Source organism: Heterodontus francisci, chromosome 32 (genome assembly GCF_036365525.1).
Source record: "Heterodontus francisci isolate sHetFra1 chromosome 32, sHetFra1.hap1, whole genome shotgun sequence".
Classification (NCBI taxonomy): Eukaryota; Metazoa; Chordata; class Chondrichthyes; order Heterodontiformes; family Heterodontidae; genus Heterodontus; species Heterodontus francisci.
In genome coordinates, this window is record NC_090402.1 from 33,549,925 (window position 1) to 33,562,285 (window position 12,361).

Consider the following 12,361-nt stretch of genomic DNA (forward strand, 5'->3'; position numbering starts at 1 on the left):
GGGATCTGTTAAAGCCCTTAGCTTTTTATCAGAAACTGGATGAAACAATTTCGTTATTTAGGAATTCTTAAGTGCATTCACACTCCATGGGCTGAATTTTACGCCGCTCCAGTGGGTCGGATGGTGGCGTGGGGGTGGCGTAAAATTGAGCGGGAGGCCTACCCACCCCGCTGTCTCCTCCGGCCAAGTTTATGGCGGGGGCGGGGGTGGGAAAAGGCCTGCCCGCCTGAGGTCAATCACGGCCCTTAAGTGGCCACTTAACGGCCACTTAAGGGCCCTTGCACGCCTCCACGGGTATTTTACTCGTGCCAAGTGGGCTTGCTGGGGACGTGAAAGGCCGCCCAGCGATAGCTGCCGGCCTTTCCGCGCCCCAGGGGGTGCATGGCAGTCAGGCACTGGGTGCCCAATTGAGGGCCGCCCCCGCCCCCCAACCCACCCCCCCGTGACCCAAGACGCCCCCACTCCCCCCAAACGACCACTCCAGCTTCACCAGGGAAGGACCAATCCCCCTGGTGAGGCAACCCCAACATACCTTCCCTCCAGGGTCCCTGGCGCGGCTGGGCTGCAGTCCCAGCAGTGGCCACCGCTCCCGGTGGCACAGCTGGGACTGAGAGCTGCTGGCCTGCTGATTGGCCGGCAGCTCACTGAGGCGGGACTTACTCCCTCAAGCGGGTGGAAGTCCCGCCTCGGGACAATTAAAGCCCGGGGACCCATAAAATGCGTGACGGATCCCCGGGCTAGGCGGAAGCGAGCTCGCCACAGACTTTCACGTCGATGGCGAATTCCCGTCTGCCTAAGGTAAAATCCCGCCCTACAACTTCACCAGCAATGCAATGCCACTAATTCTGCCAAACCTTAAGATTATATTGGATGAGGAAGAAGGGCTAGTTCCACCAGAGTTAATGCAGAAGCTACTTTGAACAACTTTCTGATGTTTGCTTACATTGTTGACAAAATGTTAAATCAAGCACATTATAAGAAGTGTAAAAGCACTTGATGGTGATGTATTCAATGCTGTGGTTTGGAGAGAACCTTTTGAAAAGGTAAAAACAGTTTGAAGTTGCGAGTTAGGCTAACTTTAGGTATGCTTATCTAAGACTTGCTGGAAGGCAACAGTATCTTTACGAAGTATTATTATCTAGATTTGTTGGGTGAAAAAAACATGAAGTTGGAAGCATCCTAACCTCTTCTGTAACATCTGTCAAAAAGATCTTCCATGTTGCTGACAGAAGAAAAACAAGTCAACAGAACTGTATTGTCCTCATTCTTGAAAGGAAGTTCTTTACCATGTAGTGATTGGGAGAGTTGACCCTAGAAGACATTTTCAGGACTGTGAATGAGATTTGTTGCATAATTTTTGAACAGATGAATGATTTCCCCTGGGAAGGGAGGCAGCTGAGGGATTGTGGGATTGACACAATATGTACAACTCAAAAACAAATCAGTTGGAGTTGACAATGTTGTGGATCAAATTAAGTAGAGAGTTTAATGCAAAGAATAAGGATTTTTGGATCTCTTGTGCCATTTTTTTACTTTTTAATATACATATCACAACTCTGCTCTCAGAATTATTGAATATTTCATAGCTTAGTATCAACATCCAACTTTCTGCCAGTCCATTTAGAGGTGTTTCCGGTATATATCAATTCAACTGAGGAAATATGTAAGGCCTAGTTTGATTCTACGGACCACTGTAGTAAAGACAGACAGACTTGCATTTATATAGCACCTTTCACAACTTCAGGACATCCCAACGTACTTGTCAGCCAATGAAGTGCTTTTGAAGTGTAATCACTATTGTAATGTAAGAAATGTTGCAGCCAATTTGCACACAGCAAGGTCCCAGAAAGAGCAATGTGATAATAACCAGCTAATCTGTTTATTATGATGTTGATTGAGGGATAAATACTGGACAGGACACCAGAGAGAACTCCCCTGCTTTTCGACGAAATAGTCTCATGGGATGTTTAATGTCCACTTGACAGAGCAGAAAGGGCCTTGGCTGAACGGCTCATCCGAAAGTGGTCATTGCAGTTCAATTGAGGTTTTCCAGAGAACTTAATCCTTCTATCTGTTCAGTTCTTTTGCTTTAGAATGCCACCGCTGTTATATGAACTTTGAACTCTGCTTCATGCAACTACAGTGGCACTGAATGATATGTAGAAATCATGTCCCACTGTTATCGAAGCTACTTCTTTTAATTAAACAAAGTTTTCTAGAAATAAAGCCATCAGCAATGTATGAGAAGATAACCTTTCCACCTCCAGCATTAGTTATAGTTTGAATTCAGATCTCACTTTAACTTGATTTAGTATGGCTTTTGACCAGATAGCCTTTCCTTAGCAACAAGATTTATGGATAAACAGACAAGTTTCAGTTTTATTGCACCACAGTCTTGAATAACATGAGTGAGATTAATTGCTCTCTAGCTCTACAAGGAAATAAAAGTTTTAGAACTGAACGTTGAAGCATTCTGAATTTTTTAAAGGAGCATTGCTGTATCTGGGAGTTAGAAAGGCTTGCCAGGAATAATCTTCTAGTGAACTGCAGTTGAAATACCTGCCATATTCGTCTTTTTTTTATTTGTTCATGAGATGTGAACGTCACTGGCTAGGCCAGCATTTATTGCCCATCCCTAATTGGACTTGAAAAAGTGGTGTTGAGCTGCCTTCTTGAACCGCTGCAGTCCTTGGGGGGATAGGTACACCAACATACCAACATACGAATTAGGAGCAGGAGTAGGCCATTCAGCACCTCCAGCCTGCTCCGTCATTCAACTAAATCATGGCTGATCTGATTGTAACCTCAACTGCACATTCCTGCCTACCCCCGATAACCTTTCACCCCCTTGCTTATCAAGAATCTATCTACCTCGGCCTTAAAAATATTCAAAGATTCTGCTTCCACCATCTTTTGAGGAAGATAGTTCCAAAACCTCACGACCCTCAGAGAAAAACTTTCTCCTCATTTCTGTTTTAAATGGTGACCCCTTATTTTTTAAACAGTGACCCCCTAGTTCTAGATTCTCCCACAAGAGGAACATCCTTTCCACATTCACCCTGTCAAGACCCCTCAGAATCTTATATGTTGCAATCAAATCGCCTGTTACTCTTCTAAACTCCATCAGGTACAAGCCTAGCCTGTCCAACCTTTCCTCATAAGACAACCCGCCCATTCCAGGTACAAGTGTCGTAAACCTTTTCTGAACTGTTTCCAATGCATTTACATCCTTCCTTAAATAAGGAGACCAATACTGTCCACAGTACTCCAGATGTAGTCTCGCCAATGCCCTGTATAACTGAAGCATATATCCCTACTTTTGTATTCAATTCTCCTCACATTAAATGACATTCTATTAGCTTGCTGTACCTGCATACTAACTTTTTGTGATTCATGCACTGGCACACCCAGATCCCTCTGCATCCCAGAGCTCTGCAATCTCTCACCATTTAGATATTATTCTTTTTTATTCTTCCTGCCAAAATGAATAATTTCATATTTTCCCACATTATACTCCATTTTCTAGATCTTTGCCCACTCACTTAACCTATCTATATCCCTTTTTAGCCTCCTTCTGTCCTCTTCACAATTTACTTTCCTACCTATCTTTGTGCCATCAGCAAATTTAGCAACCATACTTTCAGCCTAACATCGGTCGTTGGGAAAATGCTAGAGTCCATTATTAAGGAAGAAATAGCATGACATTTAGAAAAGCTTAACACAATCAAAAAGAGTCAACATGGTTTTGTGAAAGGAAAATCATGTTTGACAAATTTGTTAGAGTTCTTTGAGGATATTTGAATTGAGTTGATAAAGGGGAACCGGTAGATGCAGTGTATTTGGATTTCCAGAAGGCATTTGATAAGGTGCCATATAAAAGATTATTGCACAAGATAGGAGCTCACAGTATTGGGGGTAATGTATTAGCATGGATTGAGGATTGGTTAACTCACAGAAGACAGAGAGTCTGGATTAATGGGTCTTTTTCAGGTTGGAAAGACGTAACTAGTGGAGTGTCACAAGGATCAATCGTAGGACCTCAATTATTTACTATCTATATTAATGACTTGGAGGAGGGGGCAGAGTGTAATGTATCCAAATTTACTGACGATACAAAAATAGGTGGGAGGGCATGTTGTGATGAGGACATAAGGAATCTGCAAGGGGATATAGATAGGTTGAGTGAGTGGGCAAAAACTTAACAGATGGAATTTAATGTAGGAAAGTGTGAGGTCATGCACTTTGGTAGGAAGAATCAAAAGGCAGACTATTATTTAAATGGAGAGAGACTTCAAAAAAGTGCAGCACAGAGGGATCTGGGTGTTCTTGTGCATGAAACACAAAAAGTTAGCATGCAGGTGCAGCAAGTAATTAAGAAGACAAATGGAATTTTGGCCTTTATTGCTAGGGGTTGGAGTTTAAAATTAGGGAAGTCTTGTTACAACTGTACAGGGTGTTGGTGAGGCCGCACATGGAATACTGTGTACAGTTTTGGTCCCTGTATTTAAGAAAGGACATACTGGCATTGGAGGCAGTTCAAAAGAGATTCACTAGGCTGATTCCTGGAATGAAGGGGTTGACTTATCAAGAACGGCTAAACAGGTTAAGCCTTTATTCATTAGAGTTTAGAAGAATGAGGGGTGATCTTATTGAAACATACAAGATTCTGGGGGCACTTGACAGGATAGATGTTGAGAAGATCTTTCCACTAGCGAGGGAATCTTGAACTAGGGGACATAGTTACAGAATAAGGGGACATTCATTTAAAACTGAGATGTGAAGGAATTTCTTCTCTCTGAGGGTAGTGAATGTCTGGAATTCTGTACCCCAGAGAGTTGTGGAGGCTAGATCACTGAAAGTATTTAAAGAGGCGGTAGATATATTTTTGAAATATCGGGGAGTTGAGGGCTATGAGGAGCTGGCATGAAAGAGGAGTTGAGGTCTGGGGCAGATCAGCCATGATCTTATTGAATGGTGGGGCAGGCTTGAGGGGCTGAATGGCCTACTCCTGCTCCTATTTCTTACATTCATCCAAGTCATTTATATAAATTGTAAAAAGTTGAGGCCCCAGCACTGATCCCTGTGGCACATCACTCGTTACATCTTGCCATCCAGAAAATGACCCATTTATGCCGACTCTCTGTTTCCTGTTAGCTGGTCAATCTTCTATCCATGCCAATATGTTACCCCTGACACCACAAGCTTTTGCTTTCCGCAATAATCTTTGATTTGACACCTCATCAAATGCCTTCTGGAAAACTACGTAAAGTACATCCACCCTTTATCCACAGCGCGTGCTACTTCTTCAAAGAACTCCAATAATTTGGTTAAACATGATTTCCCTTTCACGAAACCATGCTGACTCTGCCTGATTACCTTGAATTTTTCTAAATGCCCTGCTATAAGGTCTTTAATAATAGCTTCCAACATTGTCCCTATGACAGATGTTAAGCGAACTGGCCTTTAGTTTCCTGCTTCCTGTCTCCCTCCCTTTTTGAATAAAGGAGTTACATTCTCTGTTTTCCAATCCAAGGGAACCTTCCCCGAATCTGGTGAATTTTGGAAAATTAAAACCAACGCATCAACTATCTCACTAGCCACTTCTTTTAAGACCCTAGAATGAAGTCTATCAGGACCCGGGGACATGTCAGCCCACAGCTCCAACAATTGCTCAGTACCACTTCCCTGGTGATTGTAATTTTCTTGAGTTCTTCCCTCCCTGCATTTCCTGATTTACAGCTATTTCTGGGTTGTTACTTATATCTTCTATAGTGAAGACCAATGCAAAATACCTGTTCAATTCATCTGCCATCTCCTTTTTTCCATTATTAATTCCCCAGTCTCACTTTCTATAGGACCAACGGTCAGTTTGTTAAATCTGTTCTTCTTTAAATCCTCTATAGGCAGTGCTGTTAGGAAGGCAGTTCCAGGATTTTGACCCAGCGACAGTGAATGAACAATGATATAGTTCCAAGTCAGGATGGTGTGTGGCCTGGAGTGTAATTTGCAGGTGGTGGTGTTCCCCGTACATTTGCTGCCCTTGTCTTTCTAGATGGTAGAGGTCGCAGTTTTGGAAGGTGCTGTCTAAGGAGCCTCGGTGCAGTGCATCTTGTAGATAGTACACACTGTTGCCAATGTGCATCGGTGGTGGAGGGAGTGAATGTTTGTGGATGGGGTGCCAATCAAACGGGCTGCTTTGTCCTGAATGATGTCGAGCTTCTTGAGTGTTGTTGGAGCTGCACTCATCCAGGGAAGTGGAGAGTGTTCCATCTCACTCCTGACTTGTGCCTTGTAGATGGTGGACAGGCTTTGGGGAGTCAGGAGGTGAGTTACTCGCCGTAGGATTCCTAACCTCTGACCTGCTCTTGTAGCCACAGTATTTATATGGCTATTCCAGTTCAGTTTCTGATCAATGATAATTGAATTATTAATTGAATTCAAATTCCTCCTTCTGCTTTGGTGGGATTCAAACCCATGTCCCCAGAGGAATACCCTGGGTCGCTGGGTTACGAGGCTAGTGACAATACCACTATGCCCCCACCTCCCTGGGGGACAGGCATTGGAGAGACAGGAGGTGAGTTACTCACCACAGAATTCCCAGCCCCTCTCACCTGCTCTTGTAGCCACAGTATTTATGTGGCTCGTCCAGTTCAGTTTCTGGTCAATGGTAACCCCCAGGATGTTGATATGGGGGATTCAGCGATGGTAATGCCATTGAACATCAAGAGGAGGTGGTTAGATTCTCGCTTGTTTGAGATGGTCATTGCCTGGCACTTAAGTGGCACGAATGTTACTTGCCACTTATAAGCACAAGCTTGGATGTTGTTCAGGTTTTGCTGCATCTGGACAAGGGCTGCTTCAGTATCTGAGGAGTCATGAATGGTGCTGAACATTGTGCAATCATTAGCAAAGATCTCCACTTCTGGCCTTATGATGGAGGGAAGGTCATTGATGAAACAACTGAAGATGGCTGGGCCGAGGACACTACACTGAGGAACTCCTGCAGTGATGTTCTGGGGCTGAGATGATTGACCTCCAACGACCACAACATTTTCCTTTGTGCCAGGCATAATTCCAACCAACGGAGAGTTTTCTCCCGATTCCCATTGACTCCAGTTTTGCTAGGACTCCTGATGCCATACTCGCCAAATGCTGCTCTTTTGTCCAGGTTTGAACCAAGACTGTAATGAGGTCAGGAGCTGAGTGACCCTGGCGGAACCCAATCTGAGTGCCAATGAGCAGATTATAGCTGGGCAAGTGCTACTTGATAGCACTGTTGGTGACCACTTTCATCACTATGCTGATGTTTGAGAGTAGACTGATGTGGCGGTAATTGGCCAGGTTGGATTTGTCCTGCTTTTTGTATACAGGAAATAGCTGGGCATTTTCCACATTGCCAGCTAGATGCCAGTGTTGTAGCTGTACTGGAACAACTTGGCTAGGAGCGTGGCTAGTTCTAGAGCACAGGCCTTCAGTACAATTGCTGGATTGTTGTCAGGGCCCATAGCTTTGCAGTATCCAGTGCCTTCAGCCATTTCTTGATCTCACATGGAGTGAATCAGATTGGCTGAAGACTGGCATCTATGATGCTGGGGACCTCAGGAGGAGGCCAAGATGGATCATCCACTCGGCACTTCCTGCTGAAGATGGATGCAAATGCTTCAGTGTTATCTTTTGCACGGATGTTCTGGGTTCCCCCATCATTGAGGATGGGGATATTTGAGGAGCCTCCTTCTCCTGTTAGTTGTTTAATTGTCACCACCATTCATGACTGGATGTGGCAGGACTGCAGAGCCTAGATCTGATCCAGTGGTTATGGGATCGCTTAGCCTTGTCTATCGCATGCTGCTTCAGCAGTATGGCATGCAAGTAGTCCTGGGTTGTAACTTCACCAGGCTGACACCTCATTTTGAGGTATGCCCTCCTTCACTCTTCATTGAACCATGGTTGGTCTCCTGGCTTGATGGTGATGGTAGAGTGAGGGATATGCCGGGCCATGAGGTTACAGATTGTGGTTGACTACAATTCTGCTGCTGATGGCCCACAATGCCTCATGGATGCCTAGTTTTGAGTTGCTAGATTTGTTTGAAATCTGTCCCATTTAGCATGGTGGTGTGCCACACAGCACGAAGTGGATATCTTCAATGTGAAGATGGGCCTTCATCTCCACAAGGAGTGTGCGGTGGTCACTCCTACCAATACTGTCATCGACAGATGTATCTGCGACAGTTAGATTGGTGAGTATGAGGTCAAGAATGTTTTCCCCTCTTGTTGGTTCCCTCAACACCTGCTGCAGACCCAGACCAGCAGCCAAATCCTTTAGGACTCAGCCAGCCCGGTCAGTAGTGGTGCTACCGAGCCACTGTTGGTGGTGGACATTGAAGTTCCCCACCTAGAGTACATTCTGTGCTGTTGCTACCCTCAGTGCTTCTTCCAAGTGATGTTCAACATGGAGAAGCACTGATTCATCAGCTGAGGTGGGGGGGGGGGGGTGGGGCGGGGGGGGGGGGGAGCGGTGGTAGTAAGTGGTAATCAGCAGGAGGTTTCCTTGCCCATCTTTGACCTGATGCCATGAGACTTCATGGGGTTCGAAGTCAATGTTGAAGACTCCCAGGGAAACTCTCTCCCAACTGTGTACCACTGTGCTGCCACCTCTGGTGGGTCTGTCCTGCTGGTGGGACAGGACATACCCACGAATGGTGACTGTGATGTCTGGGACATCTTCAGTAAGGTATGATTCCGTGAGTATGACTATGTCAGGCTGTTGCTTGACTAGTCTGTGGGACAGCTCTCCCAACTTTGGCACAAACCCCCTCATGTTAGTGAGGAGGACTTTGCAAGGTGGACAGGACTGGGTGTGTCATTGTCCTTTCCAGTGCCTAGGTTGATGCTGCATAGTCTGTCAGGTTTCATTCCTTTTCTTCGACTTTGTAGTGGCTTGATACAACTGAGTGGCCTGCTAGGCCATTTCAGAGAGCATTTAAGAGTCAACCACATTGCTGTGGGTCTGGAGTCACATGTAGGCCAGACCAAGTAAGGACATTAGTGAACCAGATGGGATTTTACAACAATCAACAATGGTTTCATGGTCACTATTAGATTAGCTTCAGATTTATTAATTGTATTCTTGCTCTTAATTGAAGTCTTGCCACAATGTGAACTGTTGTGATGTTGGCTTTTCGTCAAACATCATATATAGACTATAATTTTCTTGTGCCAAGCATGATTTATCATTTATTGGTATACTGCGACACAATCACTCAAGAAAAATGGTAAATATGTTCAGGGACAGAAAACAGAGAATGCTGGTGAACAATTTTTTTCAGACTGGAGGCAAGTGTGCAATGGTTCTCCCAGGGGTTCAGTATTAGGACCACTGCTCTTTTTGATGTATATTAATGACATGATCATGGGTATTCATGGCATAATTCAAGGTTTGCAAATGGCCCAAATTTTTAAATGTGGTAAACAGGGAGGAGGAAAGTCACAGACTTCAGAAGGACGCAGACAGACTGAGGAAATAGGCAGACATGTGGCAGATGCAATTTAATGCTGAAAAGTGTGAAGGAATGGGAGGGGTGATTTTGGAAGGAAGAATGGGGTGATATAAACTAAGTGGTACAATTTTAAAGCAAGTGCAAGAGCAGAGAGACCTGGGTTTTACTTACACAAAGCATTGAAGGTGGCAGGACAAGTTGATAAGACTTTTTTTAAAAAAAGAAGGTATATAGGTTCCTTGGCTTTATAAATGGAGGGTTAATGTACAAAAGCAAAGAAGCTATGCTAAACCTTTATAAATCACTGGTTAGGCCTCAGTTGTAGTAGTTTGTCCAATTCTGGCACCACATTTTAAGAAGGGTGCCGGGGCCTTGGAGAGGGTGCAAAGGAGATTTACTTGAATAAGGACTTCAGTTGTGTGGAATGATTAGAGAAACTGGAATTGTTCTCTTTAGAACAGAGAAGGTTAAGGGGAAATTTAATGGAGGTTTTCATATTTTTGATGGGTTTTGATAAGAGTAGATAGGGAAAAACTATTTTCACAGGCAGGAAGGATACTAACCAAAGGGCAAAGATGTAAGTTAGCTTGCAGAATAACCAGAGGGGAGGTAAAAATGTTTTATGCAGTGAGTTGTTATAATCTGGAATGCACTGCCTGAAAGGATGGTGGAAGCAGATTCAATAGTAATTTTCAAAAGGGAATTGGGTAAGTACTTGAAATAGAAAAATCTGCAGGACTATGGCAAAAGAGCAGGAAAGTGGGATTAATTGGACTGTTCTTTCAAAGAGCCAGCACAAGCACAAAGGGCTGAATGACTGCCTTCTGAATGATTCTATGATTCTTGAATGTATGCCTTCCAAGACACTGTAGCAGGCATCAATGCCTCGTGAAATTTTCTCATCACTGTTCATGAAACTGCCCTCTCGTGGAAATTATAATATAGATTAATCTTTGCAATCAGTTGATTCTCACAAGTACGTTTGTAGTTTTTAGTTTGTATTTAAACTTTGTGCTGTGGGAATGAACTATGTAAACCCTTATCGATGTCCAGTAATTGCTCCAGTCAGGCACACTATCACAAGTTTACAAATGGTGCCTTTATCAATTAATCACTTACTCCTCCTCAAAGTGACAAACAGAATTAGCTGGTACACAGACAATATCTTTAATACAATTATAATAGTTTTTAGTGCCTTTTAAATTTGATAGAGCTAGAGAGGATATTAGGTTAACCAGGAAACATACTAATATAATCTGACAGTAATCACTTTTATATTGACATAATTATATTTTACTGCCTTTGTTAACCCACCAGGTCCAAGAGCAAAAATTGTAATCTCAACCCAAAGTTTAGAAATCCGAATTCCAGCCATGACTGATGTTTAACTCTGCTAACGTTTATTTCATGAGTACCACCCCAGAGAAAAGCACCCCTATTGATTGTGCATGGCATGTTATTGATGGATCCATTTGAGTAGCTGGTTTGCCAAACCAGATTGTTGTACTTTTCAGCAATAAGGGAGCAGTACAATAGGGAGTCTCAGCAGTGATGGCTCAAGATAAGAAAAGCAAGAAAAAAAACTTGCAATTGTAAAGAGCCCTTCACACTCACTGGATATCACAATCACTTCATAGCCAATGAATTGATTTACAAATGTAGTCACTGCAGCCAATTTGCAAACAGGCATGTCCCACAAAAAGAATGGAGATAAATCACCTGTTACTTCGTCTTTTTTTGGTAGATTTTGAGACATTAATGTTGTCCAGGACTCACCTTCTCTTCTTTCAGTAGTGCTGTAGAATTATTTATACTCATCTGAAGATATAGTTAAGGCCTTGGTTTAATGCCTCATTGGAAAGTGAGTACCTTTGATAGCACAGCACTCCAAGTATGGCATTGAATTATCAGGGTAAATTGTGTGTTCCAAGTCCTGAAATGGGACTTGACTCGACAATTTTCTGACTCAGAGATGAGGTAGCTACTCAACTGATACATATCTACATTATATCTCCCCCTCACACTTTTCCCATTTCCTACTCCCTCCTTTTAGCATCAAGTTACCTCCATCAAAATATTTTCCATGCAGGTCACAATTGGATTTGTTCTAACGAGACAGCATTGCTACTGTCAGTATCTTTCCCTTCCAAGAAGCAGCATTTTGTTCTGATGCAGCTTCCCTCTTTAGTGCTGTAGCGGATAACCATTTGGAAGCGGATTCCAAATTAAAAATAATTATTCATATTATCATTTTATTCTCAAATAAAATGGAACTTGTAAAAGAACCTGTTGCACTGATTGATATATTTATAGCAATGGCCCAAAATTTGCTGTCAAACGAACAGCATGGCTAATAGCACTTGGCATTATTTATGTGCAAGTGCCACAGCAACATCAGGCTAGGGCAGATAAGTGGAAATCCAAAATTTCCTTTGGAAGATGCATCACTCCATCATTAGTTTCACAAAAATGGCATCTCACTGACGGCCTCACCATAGAGCATTGAGTGGTGTGAAGTTGCTGCTGTACTATAGATACAAAGTAAACTTGCCACAGAAAGGTAATGTGGTTGGTTAAGGAGATACATAGTGGCTTTCGCTGTTCACTCAGATCCGAGTAGAGGGGGCCGCATTGTTTCCCCTTGGACTCCCTACAACTTGCAGTGCAAAATATCGTGGAGATTAAACTGGCAAGGGCAAGTCAAACCAACAGCGGGTGCCATTCGTTGGCCTGTAATTTTTGAGCCAATGTCTTTCAGGAATGAAGAACTAATAAACGTTTGACAAAAACAACTTCAGCACTGAAGTGGTTTGAAGAACATTGTTAACAGATTTCTTAGTGGTTACCTTTGCAACAAAGGGTTT

At 43.3% G+C, this 12,361-nt stretch overlaps 1 protein-coding gene across 1 annotated transcript in view; it reads left to right on the forward strand.

Annotated features, from left to right (window-relative positions):
• The window catches only part of cacna1ba (calcium channel, voltage-dependent, N type, alpha 1B subunit, a), a 621,742-nt gene that overhangs the window by 416,771 nt on the left and 192,610 nt on the right, over nucleotides 1-12,361 (forward strand). The gene's annotated exons all lie outside the window — the stretch shown is intronic.